This window comes from Pelophylax lessonae, assembly GCF_965119305.1.
Source record: "Pelophylax lessonae genome assembly, chromosome: 8".
NCBI lineage: Eukaryota > Metazoa > Chordata > Amphibia > Anura > Ranidae > Pelophylax > Pelophylax lessonae.
In genome coordinates, this window is record NC_138775.1 from 103,041,315 (window position 1) to 103,056,017 (window position 14,703).

General features: G+C 40.6%; 1 pseudogene across 1 annotated transcript in view; it reads left to right on the top strand.

The window, feature by feature from the left end:
• Window positions 1–582: 582 nt before the first annotated feature.
• Window positions 583–14,703, top strand: part of LOC309562165 — a 35,805-nt pseudogene continuing 21,684 nt past the window's right edge. The window contains exon 1 of the transcript in view: window positions 583–1,151. The product of the transcript in view is annotated as an uncharacterized misc_RNA (transcript). The remainder of the gene's footprint in view (window positions 1,152–14,703) is intronic.

The window sequence follows — 14,703 nt, forward strand, 5'->3', positions numbered from 1 at the left end:
CCTCAAGAATCAAAAGCCCTTTCATCCTTGATTAATAACAATGACATTATCATTAAAAATGCTGATAAAGGAGGAGGCATTGTCCTCCTGGATCGAGATTCTTACATCCAAGAGGCCGAAAGACTTTTGGCTGATTCCAACACTTACACTCCACTCCATAAGGATCCCCTTCCTGAATACAAATTGGACCTGAAGGCTATCATTGACCATGCCATTGAAACCAAAACTATAGACTCCAATGAAGCCTCCTTCCTCAATAGGATGTTTAACCGGACCCCATATTTTTACCATATTCCCAAGATCCACAAAAGTCTCACCGATCCCCCAGGCCGTCCCATCATTGCATCCATGGAGAGTATCACTTCTGGTCTCTCCTTATTCATAGACCATTTTCTCCAACCACTAGCTCAAAGTTTACCTGCCTACATCAGAGACGGTACTCATCTGTTGGAACTACTGTCCCCCTACACATGGGAACCTAGTTATACCTGGATGTCTCTGGATGTTAATTCACTGTATACATCTATTCCACACCATTTCGGCCTCACAGCCCTAGATCATTTTCTCCATCTGGATCCTTACATGAGCCCCAAACAAGCCCACTTCATGCTGGAATGTACAAAATTTTGTCTCACTCATAACTATTATAAATTTAATGATCAATTTTATTTACAAATCAACGGAACAGCCATGGGAGCAAATTTTGCACCTTCGTACGCAAATTTAGCCATGGGGCTATGGGGAATCTCAGAAAATATGGCACAACAACCCATATTCCAGACACCTTATCTTCTATGGTAGGTACATAGATGATATTCTTATAATTTGGGACGGACCCCCCGAGATCATTCATAATTTCACACAACATTGCAACCAAAACCCCCACGGATTAACATTCACCCATGTCACCAATTCTGAACGACTTGCTTTTCTGGACCTTGAATTGTACTACATAGGAAATCAAATTCATGCCAAGAATTACTCCAAACCTACTGCAGGTAATTCCCTATTGCACTACAAGAGCTGCCATTACAACAAATGGACCAACAATATTCCCAAGGGACAATTTTGTCGGCTGAAGCGCAATTGCACCAGGCACGATGACTATGTAGCTGAAAGTCAGCTTCTAAAAGCCAAATTATTGGACAAAGGTTATCCACTCCCCCTGGTAGATCAAGCATATCATCTGTACCTCACAGATCCCCCTCTTGCCAAAACCCAAGACACATTTGATCAATCCATTCGTTTCACCACCAAATTCCATTACAAACACAAGACCATGGAACAGATTCTTCTAAAACACTGGCCTATACTCTTGGAGGACCCCCATCTCAAATTAGTCCTCCCAAGTACTCCCAGAGTCACATACAGGAAAGCACCCAACCTTAAAAACAAAATTGCACCCAGCAAACTTAAAACCATTAAAGACGCCACCCCTAGGGTGTGCCTGATTCCTTTAACAGGCATGTATAGGTGCAACAAATCTTTGTGCAAAACCTGTGCATATGTAAAACATGGTAAAAAATAATTTCATACACATAATAAAACATACAACCTCGCTGATTTTTACAATTGTTCATCTGATTTTGTAATTTATTGCCTCAGTTGTCCTTGCAACCTCCTCTATGTAGGATGCACGATCCGTCCCCTTTGACAAAGATTTGGGGAACACAGGAGAAAAATAGAGGAAGGAAAAGACAAACATAGCGTCCCCCGCCACTTTCTCAGACACCATGACAAATCTACCTCAAATCTTGAGGTATGGATCATTGAGCAAATATCAAAAGACCTTCCCGAAGCCGAAAGATTTCACAAATTGTGCGAATGTGAAACGTTTTGGATCTATTCCCTCAATACACTTTCGCCCAATGGGATGAACGAAGAATTGGATGTATCCACCATTCTTTAATTAGTCCCCTCTAGGGTTCACTTTAGGTAATCCATACAGTGCCAATTTTTTTATTTATTAATTTATTTTTATTATTTTTTTTTCCCACCCCCCTTACTGCCGCCAACAATTCCTCATCCACTCACTGTCTAGCATTTATCCCTTGTCTCCACCGAATGATTATACATTCTAAATTCATACCTCTTTCAGGTTGATATTTATCATTGTTCCCATTCCATCCATCTCATTGCATTAGTATCCATTTCCTGATTTTATACATACATGTATCAATATATACTATAAGAATTTTACATTATCACATACAAATATAATTATTTTTTATTGTATATTTAGTCTCAGTTAATGATATGCATACATCATACACAATTCTTTATTTTGTTTACATTTATTTTTATTTTTAATTTTTAATTTCCCATTTTTGATTTTTATTTTAATTTAATTTTTATATTTTATTTTTATTCATATTTAATTTTATTTCCACATTTATCATTTCTTTCTCATTTCATCCCATGCTTTTTTTTTTTCTCTAATTTTCCTCTCATTGTCTATGGCACTATTCTTTTCATGCATCGTATCACATGTATATTATTGTTTATTTTTATTTCTTACTGGTTTGACCTCTAGAGGGACCCTTGTTCCTCAAACAGCCATAACGTAGAGTCATGTTTACTTTGATAGTAATTTAATAACTTCACCACCAGAGGGCATTGTTCCTCATACAGCTATAACGTAGAGTCATGTTTACTTTGATAGTAATTTTATAACTTCACCACCAGAGGGCATTGTCCCGTCACACATAAATTGGTCCTTCTCTTTCCCTTTTACATCCGACTTTGAAAAAGGAGCGCGCGCTGGTTTCCCACCACAGTGCGCATGCTCGGAAACGCGTCAGTCATTACGCCGGAAGATCCTGTGGACAAGCATCACGGACACCGTGCGGCCCAAGCCTCCATCTCACTGCAGTTTCACCCTGCTGTCCAAGCCTCCATCTCACTGCTGTGACACCCTCCACTTCCTGCTGGACAGGAAGAGGAAGAGAGGAGATGAATACAGACCCACAGTGATGACTCCAAGCCCCAGCCTCCACATGGACACCGGAAGGACCCATCTTGTCTGCTTATACTTACCTTGATGTAAGTTTTTATTACTTGTTTGCCATATTAAATCGCAGTCTTAACTCAGAGGCGCCTGTTTTCTCTTTTGTTTGTTGCATGTTTGGAGATCGCTTCTGCTCCCCAACAGGCTGGCCCTGAGCATTCAGACTATTTCCTCATCTCACCTTAAGACTTTATCATAGCCTTGATGTGCTACTATATGGACTATCGTTTTTATGTAGTGCTAACAGCTTGCGCCACTTGTTCCATTTCTTGCCTGTATGAGAGCAGAAGGCTATCAAAGCCTGTTCCTCTGAACATGGTAATTTAATAATTATAGATGATATAAGATGATGCAGCAAACAAGGCACCTCACTGAGGACAATGGTATACGAAAAGTTCACTACAACCCAACCATTGATTACAGAAGGGAAAGGTAGAGTTTGAATTCCAACTTCACGAATTTATGGGTTCCTAATGATGTCACTGTAAAATAAAAGGGCATCTAAGGAAAACCCCAGTATTGTGAGTGAGAAAATCCAAAAAGGATATGTAAAATCAAAGGAGCAGGATCGCCTTATCAATTTTATAGAGTCCTGGCCCGTGGACACCGCCCACGTCAATTGGAGGGTGTACACCAGCCAAAACAACACTTATGAGCAGGTACAAAAAATATGTCACATAACCACAAATTGCAGCATAGTTAGAACCACTTCTCTATAGCTAAATCTCTGCAGCCCAAACAAATAGTGGCAGAGGATAAATGCAGTCACCAGGACAGAGTCTCTTGTCCGCTTTAAAGGGCCCCCCGGGCTGTGGACGCTGTCCACAGGTGATGGAGGGCATCCAGAGACCAGGGCACCGCAAGTGGGCAAGCACAAGATAGATAGTATCTGATCAAAATTCTCAAAAAACAGAAATATAAGGTCAAACAATAGTAGCTAATAATTATATATCAAGTAAAACCACTAGGTCCAAAAAAAGCGGGGAGGTGGTTATTTGCTACCCTATAATTGGAAGAAAATGGATTCGGATCCAGTGGTTACCCTGGAAATTGCCAACATCCCATAGTAATAGACCAAAGAACAAATTCCCCTAGAGTGCGGGACTTTAAATGGCAATGACCAGGACTTGAGTAGTAAGTGTATTTAGATAAGTTTATTAACAAATGATATATAAGAATACATTTCAAAAGACACAGATAAATAAACAAACACTTTAAAAACAAGTGGCCATAAGTTACGTCTCAAGGACTGGAGGTGGCTGAGACTTCCAAAGTCTCAGTCTTCTGAGATACAGGTTTTCACCTGTTGGTTTTAAAACTCTTGTGGCCCCCCTTTTCTCGTCTAGGACTTCCCTATGTGGTACGTATCTATACACTCAATACCCATATTGCGAACAATATACATTATAGCTACAGCTTTATTACAGCAAACACTTTGTAACTGTATATCATGTAAAATTTGTTTGATGTATTACTGTTGTCTGTTACTGATTGCTATGTTCTCGTACCCTTAGTCTGAGATTTGTCCCTATCTGACCATTGAGAAAGGCGATTGACTGAAACGCGTCTGGTCTCTGGAAGTCTTTGGAAGTCTCAGCCACCTCCAGTCCTTGAGATGTAACTTATGGCCACTTATTTTTAAAGTGTTTGTTTATTTATCTGTGTCTTTTGAAATGTATTCTTATACAGTGCCTTGTGAAAGTATTCGGCCCCCTTAAACTTTTTGACCTTTTGCCACATTTCAGGCTTCAAACATAAAGATATAAAACTGTAATTTTTTGTGAAGAATCAACAAGAGGGACACAATCATAAAGTGGAACGAAATTTATTGGATATTTCAAACTTTTTTAACAAATAAAAAACTGAAAAAGTGGGCGTGCAAAATTATTCAGCCCCCTTAAGTTAATACTTTGTAGCGCCACCTTTTGCTGTGATTACAGCTGTAATTTGCTTGGGGTATGTCTCTATCAGTTTTGCACATCGAGAGACTGAAATTTTTGCCCATTCCTTCTTGCAAAACAGCTCAAGCTCAGTGAGGTTGGATGGAGAGCGTTTGTGAACAGCAGTTTTCAGTTCTTTCCACAGATTCTCGATTGGATTCAGGTCTGGACTTTGACTTGGCCATTCTAACACCTGGATATGTTTATTTGTGAACCATTCCATTGTAGATTTTGCTTTATGTTTTGGATCATTGTCTTGTTGGAAGACAAATCTCCGTCCCAGTCTCAGGTCTTTTGCAGACATCAGGTTTTCTTCCAGAATGGTCCTGTATTTGGCTCCATCCATCTTCCCATCAATTTGAGTCTCCCACCTCAGCTGTAGATCTCTGCAGTTCATCCAGAGTGCTCATGGGCCTCTTGGCTGCATCTCTGATCAGTTTTCTCCTTGTGTAAGCTGAAAGTTTAGAGGGACGGCCAGGTCTTCGTAGATTTGCAGTGGTCTGATACTCCTTCCATTTCAATATTATCGCTTGCACAGTGCTCCTTGGGATGTTTAAAGCTTGGGAAATCTTTTTGTATCCAAATCCGGCTTTAAACTTCTCCACAACAGTATTCAGACCTGCCTGGTGTGTTCCTTGTTCTTCATGATGCTCTCTGCGCTTTAAACGGACCTCTGAGACTATCACAGTGCAGGTGCATTTATACGGAGACTTGATTACACACAGGTGGATTCTACTTATCATCATTAGTCATTTAGGTCAACATTGGATCATTCAGAGATCCTCACTGAATTTCTGGAGAGAGTTTGCTGCACTGAAAGTAAAGGGGCTGAATAATTTTGCACGCCCAATTTTTCAGTATTTTATTTGTTAAAAAAGTATGAAATATCCAATAAATTTCGTTCCACTTCATGATTGTGTCCCACTTGTTGTTGATTCTTCACAAAAAAATTACAGTTTTATATCTTAATGATTGAAGCCTGAAATGTGGCAAAAGGTCGAAAAGTTCAAGGGGGCCGAATACTTTCGCAAGGCACTGTATATCATTTGTTAATAAACTTATCTAAATACACTTACTACCGAAGTCCTGGTCATTGCCATTTAAAGTCCCACACTCTAGGGGAATTTGTTCTTTGGTCTATTACAATGGGATGTTGGCAATTTCCAGGGTAACCACTGGATTCAAATCCATTTTCTTCCAATTATAGGGTAGCAAATACCCACCTCCCCGCTTTTTTCTGACCTAGTGGTTTTACTTGACATATAATTATTAGCTACTATTGTTTGACCTTATATTTCTGTTTTTTGAGAATTTTGATCAGATACTATCTATCTTGTGCTTGCCCGCTTGTGGTGCCCTGGTCTCTGGACGCCCTCCATCACCTGTGGACGGAGTCCACAGCCCGGGGGGGACCTTTAAAGCGGACAAGAGACTCTGTCCTTGTGACTGCATTTATCCTCCGCCACTATTTGTTTGGGCTGCAGAGATTTAGAGAAGTGGTTCTAACTTTGCTGCAATTTGTGGTTATGTGACATATTTTTTGTACCTGCTCATAAGTGTTGTCCCGGCTGGTGTACACCCCCCAATTGACATGGGCGGTGTCCACGGGCCAGGACTCTATAAAATTGATTAGGCGATCCTGCTCCTTTGATTTTACATATCCTTTTTGGATTTTCTCACTCACGATACTGGGGTTTTCCTTAGATGCCCTTTTGTTTTACATTGACATCAAAATTTTATGTTCGCGAACGGCGAACGCGAACTTCCACAAATGTTCGCGAACGGGCAAACCGGGCAAACCGCCATAGATTTCAATAGGCAGGTGAATTTTAAAACCCACAGGGACTCTTTCTGGCCACAATAGTGATGGAAAAGTTGTTTCAAGGGGACTAACACCTGGACTGTAACATGCCGGAGGGGGATCCATGGCAAAACACCCATGGAAAATTACGTAGTTGACGCAGAGTCGGGTTTTAATCCATAAAGGGCATAAATCACCTAACATTCCTAAATTGTTTGGAGTAACAAGGTTTAAATCATCCAGTGTGTGAATACGATCAGGTATGATGTTGAAAAGAGGGGGGTTTTTGGTTGAGCTGACCCTTGTGTGCCATAATCCTATTAATTAGAGAAAAAGAAACTCCATGATACAAAACAAGTTTGCTCAGGGAGATAGAGATTTAGTGGACTTTAAAGGCACATATTAAGTAGGCAAAAGACTACCATAGATATAAAAAACGTATATTCTTTTATTTAACCAAAGTTTTTTTAAAAAGAACAAAAGTTCAAAAACACAGAATTATACAATGACATACATATTATTTGAAATAAGAACATTTATCATATCTATAGGTCAAAATATTTGATATACAGATATTGTAGTAGTTACACTTTGTGAGTATTAGGATAGTGGTCTGAAGAGGTCGACGCGTTTCGCCTTAGCTTCTTCTGGACCTCAGACGCAAATATACAATTTATCTCTTTTAGTAGAAACAGAAACATGCAATTAGTACAGAGCATTTTATGTTACATTTTATTTCCATATCTTGTATTAGATTGTTAGTCAAAAACAACACACCTCTCAAAATGCAGAAAACCATGTGATCCGTGGTCATCCGTATCAGTATATCATATTGATCATAGAGTAATAAAAAAATGGGAAGTGAAGAGGGAGAGAGCCAAGGCCCAAAAAACTGGTGGAATAGGCCACCTATATATATGGGGCAAAGGAAAAACATATGAATCTCAAAAGGGTATCTCAGTATCCTCAAATATTAGTAATGATTTATGTTATATTTACCTCAATTCCCACACTGGAATCTATCGAGGATTCAGGTCGGGATCAGAGCAATGATATGGAGGCTGCTATTGGTTGTATCACATGAAGGTCTAATAAGAGAAGTAGTGTATATATTTATATTAGTATTCCCATATCTCATCCATTCAATAGAAATGGAGAGACAAAAACACAAATATATAAAACCACAGGGTTCTATACTTATGAATACATCTCCAAATTGATTCATTATTACCTTTGTATCCTTCTGTTTAATCTTAGACCATATTGGGACCCAGTCCCCTTATAGCAGTAGATATAGGTGTCTTGTAACGTTGGATGGAAAAATTCCCCCCAGACTTGTAGTATATCCACTAGGATGTAATCAGATAATAGTAAATTATATTCACAAAAAGAGGGTATATATCTCGATTTAAATCCCTTATGTTAATGTATACATATCGTATATATATATATATACCTATAGATATTTGTTACTTACATAGTAGGGTATATTCCAGTGTAAAGCAATGATATTATAGAATTTACAGCTGAAATAACTTGTGAATATAGTTCCCAGGGATAGAAAAGGTATAGTCATCTGGTTCAAAAGGGGGCAACCTAAGACGTTTTCAATAGAAAAGCATGTCTAAATTAGTTTGAATATATTGCCAAGATTTGGGGTAAGTAGTTTTAAAAAGCTCAAAAAACTTACTGCGCCAAGAGCCTCCATCATCCTGCTCGTATCCCGCCATGTCCTGAGTGTGTGTGCATGTCGCATATATACCTGATCATTACCTAATGAATTATGATCTGGTGTTTGTTTGTTGCTCTCCGCGCACCGGAAGTGCGTCACTTTCCCGCCTTCGTATCTTACCTTAGGACGCGACCGGAAGTGCGTCCTTTGTTTACATCCGGTCATGACGCTCGGCGGAAAGAAAACCCGCCGGAAGCGTCAATGAAGCCAGGAATGATCCGCGGAAGTGACGAACGCTCACCAACAACCTCGTAAGAGGGTGGGTCATCGCCGCCCTGTCACTAAACGCGGATAGGTCCTTAATGGCTCAGAATGCAAAAAATGAGATCACTGTGACCAGTATAACAACGGCTTCTGCATAAAAGAGAGGGGTCAAATTATCATTCTGTTATTTGCATTTTTATTGCATATTATAATCTATATATCCACTCTATTGAGGGAACATTTCATATTTGTTTATTCTGAAGCATATATGATACTTTTAGTTATAACTGCATATACATCATATATCAACATTTGAATTAATATTCTTTGGAAGGTATTTTTACATTATGAATGTGGCTTGTATCTAGGACTCTTTACAGGAAGTCAAAGAAAAGGTTATTGCTACAAATACATCATATGATAAAACAATGAGAGGAAAGAAGAAAAAAGAGAAACAAGAGAAATCGGATAGCATCATAATTAATATGTCTCTTATCACCCCAAAAGTCATTTTAGGAAAAGTTGTTTTATTGAGTCCTTATTTTATTCTATCTGTGAAGGAGGATTATTCCACATATGAGGGGGGGGGGGGTTTGATTTCTCAGGGGGGCCCTTCTGGAGAGGTCCCTCAAAGAAAAGGTTTGAAACTTAATGCCTCATTTAGTCCTGGACTTGTTGTAGCTTTTAGCAAATAAATCCAACGTGCTTCACGCTGTAATATAATTTTATCGAATTCCCCCCCTCTCGGGTTTTCCAATATACGTTCTAAAGCTGCGAATTTTACTACTTTTGTATTATTTTTGTGATACACCCCCAGATGTCTTCCGATGGGTGTAGACAAAAGATTATTTTTTCCATATCCTATGTGGTCCTTGATACGGCGCCAGAAATTTCGTTTTGTTTTTCCTATATAATATGCGCCACAATCGCAGAACATAATATATACTATGCCTATTGTTTGACAGTCAACATAGTGTTTTATAGAATGAAGTTGTCCATTAGGTAAGTATAATGATTGGTTTTCGTAGATCCATTCGCAAAATTTGCAATTCCCACAACGCCATGTACCTGGTGTATCCTCGACTGGTTTTTCTCTTTTATCATCAAAATGACTTCTGATTAGTGTTGAGCGAACACGGACTGTATTATTCGTGTTCGTACCGAATAATTGGATTTTTTGTACCCGAACACGGACACTTTACTGTATGTTCGGGTAAAAATCCGTGTTCGGTCGTTTTATTTCCGGGTTTTGCATGCTTTGGCGCTCTTTTCATGGCGGGCTTTCAACAGCCAATCAACAATCGTTTAACTGGTGTGCCTTAAGCCATCCCAGCCATGCCTGCAAATGTCTCAGTAGCTGTGATTGGCCGTCTGAAGCATGTGACCAAGTCTTTATAAGTTCGAGGCAGCCGCAGCGGCGTCATTATGCTGCTTAGATTCAGGGACAGAGCACACATCAACGTGCTGGCTGCTGATTAGGGAAAGATAGGCAGGAAAAAACCATTTGTGTCCGGATAGAATTGAGGGACAGGTCGGAGTGTTTAGGCAGGGCGAGTTGTAGGCATTTTAGGGATAGAGTCTGCTGAATTATAGGGTCAGTGTCTTCTACAAACTACAATCGATATTGCTGTGTGGGGGGTGGGGTCTGCACTCAATCCTGATCTACGATCTCTTCTCAATCCTGTTAGGGACAGAGTCTGCTGAATTTTAGGGAAACTGTGTTCTACAAACTACAATCGATATTGCTGTGTGGTGTGGGATTGGAGATAGGCAGGTGTCAGTGATCCACATCCATTTTTCTGTGTGTGAGCTGCAGTGAACACAATCTTTTTGGGCTGCAGTGAACACAATCTTTTTGGGCTGCAGTGAACACAATCTTTTTGGGCTGCAGTGAACACAATCTTTTTGGGCTGCAGTGAACACAATCTTTTTGGGGTGCAGTGAACAAAATCTTTTTGGGGTGCAGTGAACACAATCCTTTTTGGTGTGCAGTGAACACAATCTTTGTGGGGTGCAGTGAACAAAATCCTTTGTGGGGTGCAGTGAACACAATCTTTTTGGGGTGCAGTGAACAAAATCCTTTTTGGGGTGCAGTGAACAACATCATTTTTGGGGTGCAGTGAACACAATCTTTTTGGGGTGCAGTGAACAAAATCCTTTGTGGGGTGCAGTGAACACAATCTTTTTGGGGTGCAGTGAACACAATCTTTTTGGGGTGGAGTGAACAACATCCTTTTTGGGGTGCAGTGAACAAAATCCTTTTTGGGGTGCAGTGAACAAAATCATTTTTGGGGTGCAGTGAACACAATCTTTTTGGGGTGCAGTGAACACAATCTTTGTGGGGTGCAGTGAACACAATCTTTTTGGGGTGGAGTGAACAACATCCTTTTTGGGGTGCAGTGAACAACATCCTTTTTGGGGTGCAGTGAACACAATCTTTTTGGGGTGCAGTGAACACAATCTTTGTGGGGTACAGTGAACAGAATCTTTGTGGGGTGCAGTGAACACAATCTTTGGGGGGTACAGTGAACACAATCTTTGTGAGGTGCAGTGAACACAATCTTTGTGGGGTGCAGTGAACACAATCATTGTGGGGTGCAGTGAACTCAATCTTTGTGGGGTACAGTGAACACAATCTCATACTTCTGAAGGTTTGAGGGTGCTGCCTGTTCCATACTCCCCCTACTCCTCATCTAGCCTTTTAGGGGTACAAACAATAGTAATTGGGGCCTAGTGTGGTTGTGTACGTGTGATATACATACACTTTTTTGGGATCATATTTTCTATTCCGCTATTTAATCAAAAACCTTTGGGGATCAGTTAAATTGGGGGATAGTCTGTGTTGGTACGTGTGAGAGAGATCCACCTTTCCAAGTTGTTGGGGTTCATCTCATACTTCTGAAGGTTTGAGGGTGCTGCCTGTTCCATACTCCCCCTACTCCTAGCCTTTTAGGGGTACAAACAATAGTAATTGGGGCCTAGTGTGGTTGTGTACGTGTGATATACATACACTTTTTTGGGATCATATTTTCTATTCCGCTATTTAATCAAAAACCTTTGGGGATCAGTTAAATTGGGGGATAGTCTGTGTTGGTACGTGTGAGAGAGATCCACCTTTCCAAGTTGTTGGGGTTCATCTCATACTTCTGAAGGTTTGAGGGTGCTGCCTGTTCCATACTCCCCCTACTCCTAGCCTTTTAGGGGTACAAACAATAGTAATTGGGGCCTAGTGTGGTTGTGTACGTGTGATATACATACACTTTTTTGGGATCATATTTTCTATTCCGCTATTTAATCAAAAACCTTTGGGGATCAGTTAAATTGGGGGATAGTCTGTGTTGGTACGTGTGAGAGAGATCCACCTTTCCAAGTTGTTGGGGTTCATCTCATACTTCTGAAGGTTTGAGGGTGCTGCCTGTTCCATACTCCCCCTACTCCTAGCCTTTTAGGGGTACAAACAATAGTAATTGGGGCCTAGTGTGGTTGTGTACGTGTGATATACATACACTTTTTTGGGATCATATTTTCTATTCCGCTATTTAATCAAAAACCTTTGGGGATCAGTTAAATTGGGGGATAGTCTGTGTTGGTACGTGTGAGAGAGATCCACCTTTCCAAGTTGTTGGGGTTCATCTCATACTTCTGAAGGTTTGAGGGTGCTGCCTGTTCCATACTCCCCCTACTCCTAGCCTTTTAGGGGTACAAACAATAGTAATTGGGGCCTAGTGTGGTTGTGTACGTGTGATATACATACACTTTTTTGGGATCATATTTTCTATTCCGCTATTTAATCAAAAACCTTTGGGGATCAGTTAAATTGGGGGATAGTCTGTGTTGGTACGTGTGAGAGAGATCCACCTTTCCAAGTTGTTGGGGTTCATCTCATACTTCTGAAGGTTTGAGGGTGCTGCCTGTTCCATACTCCCCCTACTCCTAGCCTTTTAGGGGTACAAACAATAGTAATTGGGGCCTAGTGTGGTTGTGTACGTGTGATATACATACACTTTTTTGGGATCATATTTTCTATTCCGCTATTTAATCAAAAACCTTTGGGGATCAGTTAAATTGGGGGATAGTCTGTGTTGGTACGTGTGAGAGAGATCCACCTTTCCAAGTTGTTGGGGTTCATCTCATACTTCTGAAGGTTTGAGGGTGCTGCCTGTTCCATACTCCCCCTACTCCTCATCTAGCCTTTTAGGGGTACAAACAATAGTAATTGGGGCCTAGTGTGGTTGTGTACGTGTGATATACATACACTTTTTTGGGATCATATTTTCTATTCTGCTATTTAATCAAAAACCTTTGGGGATCAGTTAAATTGGGGGATAGTCTGTGTTGGTACGTGTGAGAGAGATCCACCTTTCCAAGTTGTTGGGGTTCATCTCATACTTCTGAAGGTTTGAGGGTGCTGCCTGTTCCATACTCCCCCTACTCCTAGCCTTTTAGGGGTACAAACAATAGTAATTGGGGCCTAGTGTGGTTGTGTACGTGTGATATACATACACTTTTTTGGGATCATATTTTCTATTCCGCTATTTAATCAAAAACCTTTGGGGATCAGTTAAATTGGGGGATAGTCTGTGTTGGTACGTGTGAGAGAGATCCACCTTTCCAAGTTGTTGGGGTTCATCTCATACTTCTGAAGGTTTGAGGGTGCTGCCTGTTCCATACTCCCCCTACTCCTAGCCTTTTAGGGGTACAAACAATAGTAATTGGGGCCTAGTGTGGTTGTGTACGTGTGATATACATACACTTTTTTGGGATCATATTTTCTATTCCGCTATTTAATCAAAAACCTTTGGGGATCAGTTAAATTGGGGGATAGTCTGTGTTGGTACGTGTGAGAGAGATCCACCTTTCCAAGTTGTTGGGGTTCATCTCATACTTCTGAAGGTTTGAGGGTGCTGCCTGTTCCATACTCCCCCTACTCCTAGCCTTTTAGGGGTACAAACAATAGTAATTGGGGCCTAGTGTGGTTGTGTACGTGTGATATACATACACTTTTTTGGGATCATATTTTCTATTCCGCTATTTAATCAAAAACCTTTGGGGATCAGTTAAATTGGGGGATAGTCTGTGTTGGTACGTGTGAGAGAGATCCACCTTTCCAAGTTGTTGGGGTTCATCTCATACTTCTGAAGGTTTGAGGGTGCTGCCTGTTCCATACTCCCCCTACTCCTAGCCTTTTAGGGGTACAAACAATAGTAATTGGGGCCTAGTGTGGTTGTGTACGTGTGATATACATACACTTTTTTGGGATCATATTTTCTATTCCGCTATTTAATCAAAAACCTTTGGGGATCAGTTAAATTGGGGGATAGTCTGTGTTGGTACGTGTGAGAGAGATCCACCTTTCCAAGTTGTTGGGGTTCATCTCATACTTCTGAAGGTTTGAGGGTGCTGCCTGTTCCATACTCCCCCTACTCCTAGCCTTTTAGGGGTACAAACAATAGTAATTGGGGCCTAGTGTGGTTGTGTACGTGTGATATACATACACTTTTTTGGGATCATATTTTCTATTCCGCTATTTAATCAAAAACCTTTGGGGATCAGTTAAATTGGGGGATAGTCTGTGTTGGTACGTGTGAGAGAGATCCACCTTTCCAAGTTGTTGGGGTTCATCTCATACTTCTGAAGGTTTGAGGGTGCTGCCTGTTCCATACTCCCCCTACTCCTAGCCTTTTAGGGGTACAAACAATAGTAATTGGGGCCTAGTGTGGTTGTGTACGTGTGATATACATACACTTTTTTGGGATCATATTTTCTATTCCGCTATTTAATCAAAAACCTTTGGGGATCAGTTAAATTGGGGGATAGTCTGTGTTGGTACGTGTGAGAGAGATCCACCTTTCCAAGTTGTTGGGGTTCATCTCATACTTCTGAAGGTTTGAGGGTGCTGCCTGTTCCATACTCCCCCTACTCCTAGCCTTTTAGGGGTACAAACAATAGTAATTGGGGCCTAGTGTGGTTGTGTACGTGTGATATACATACACTTTTTTGGGATCATATTTTCTATTCC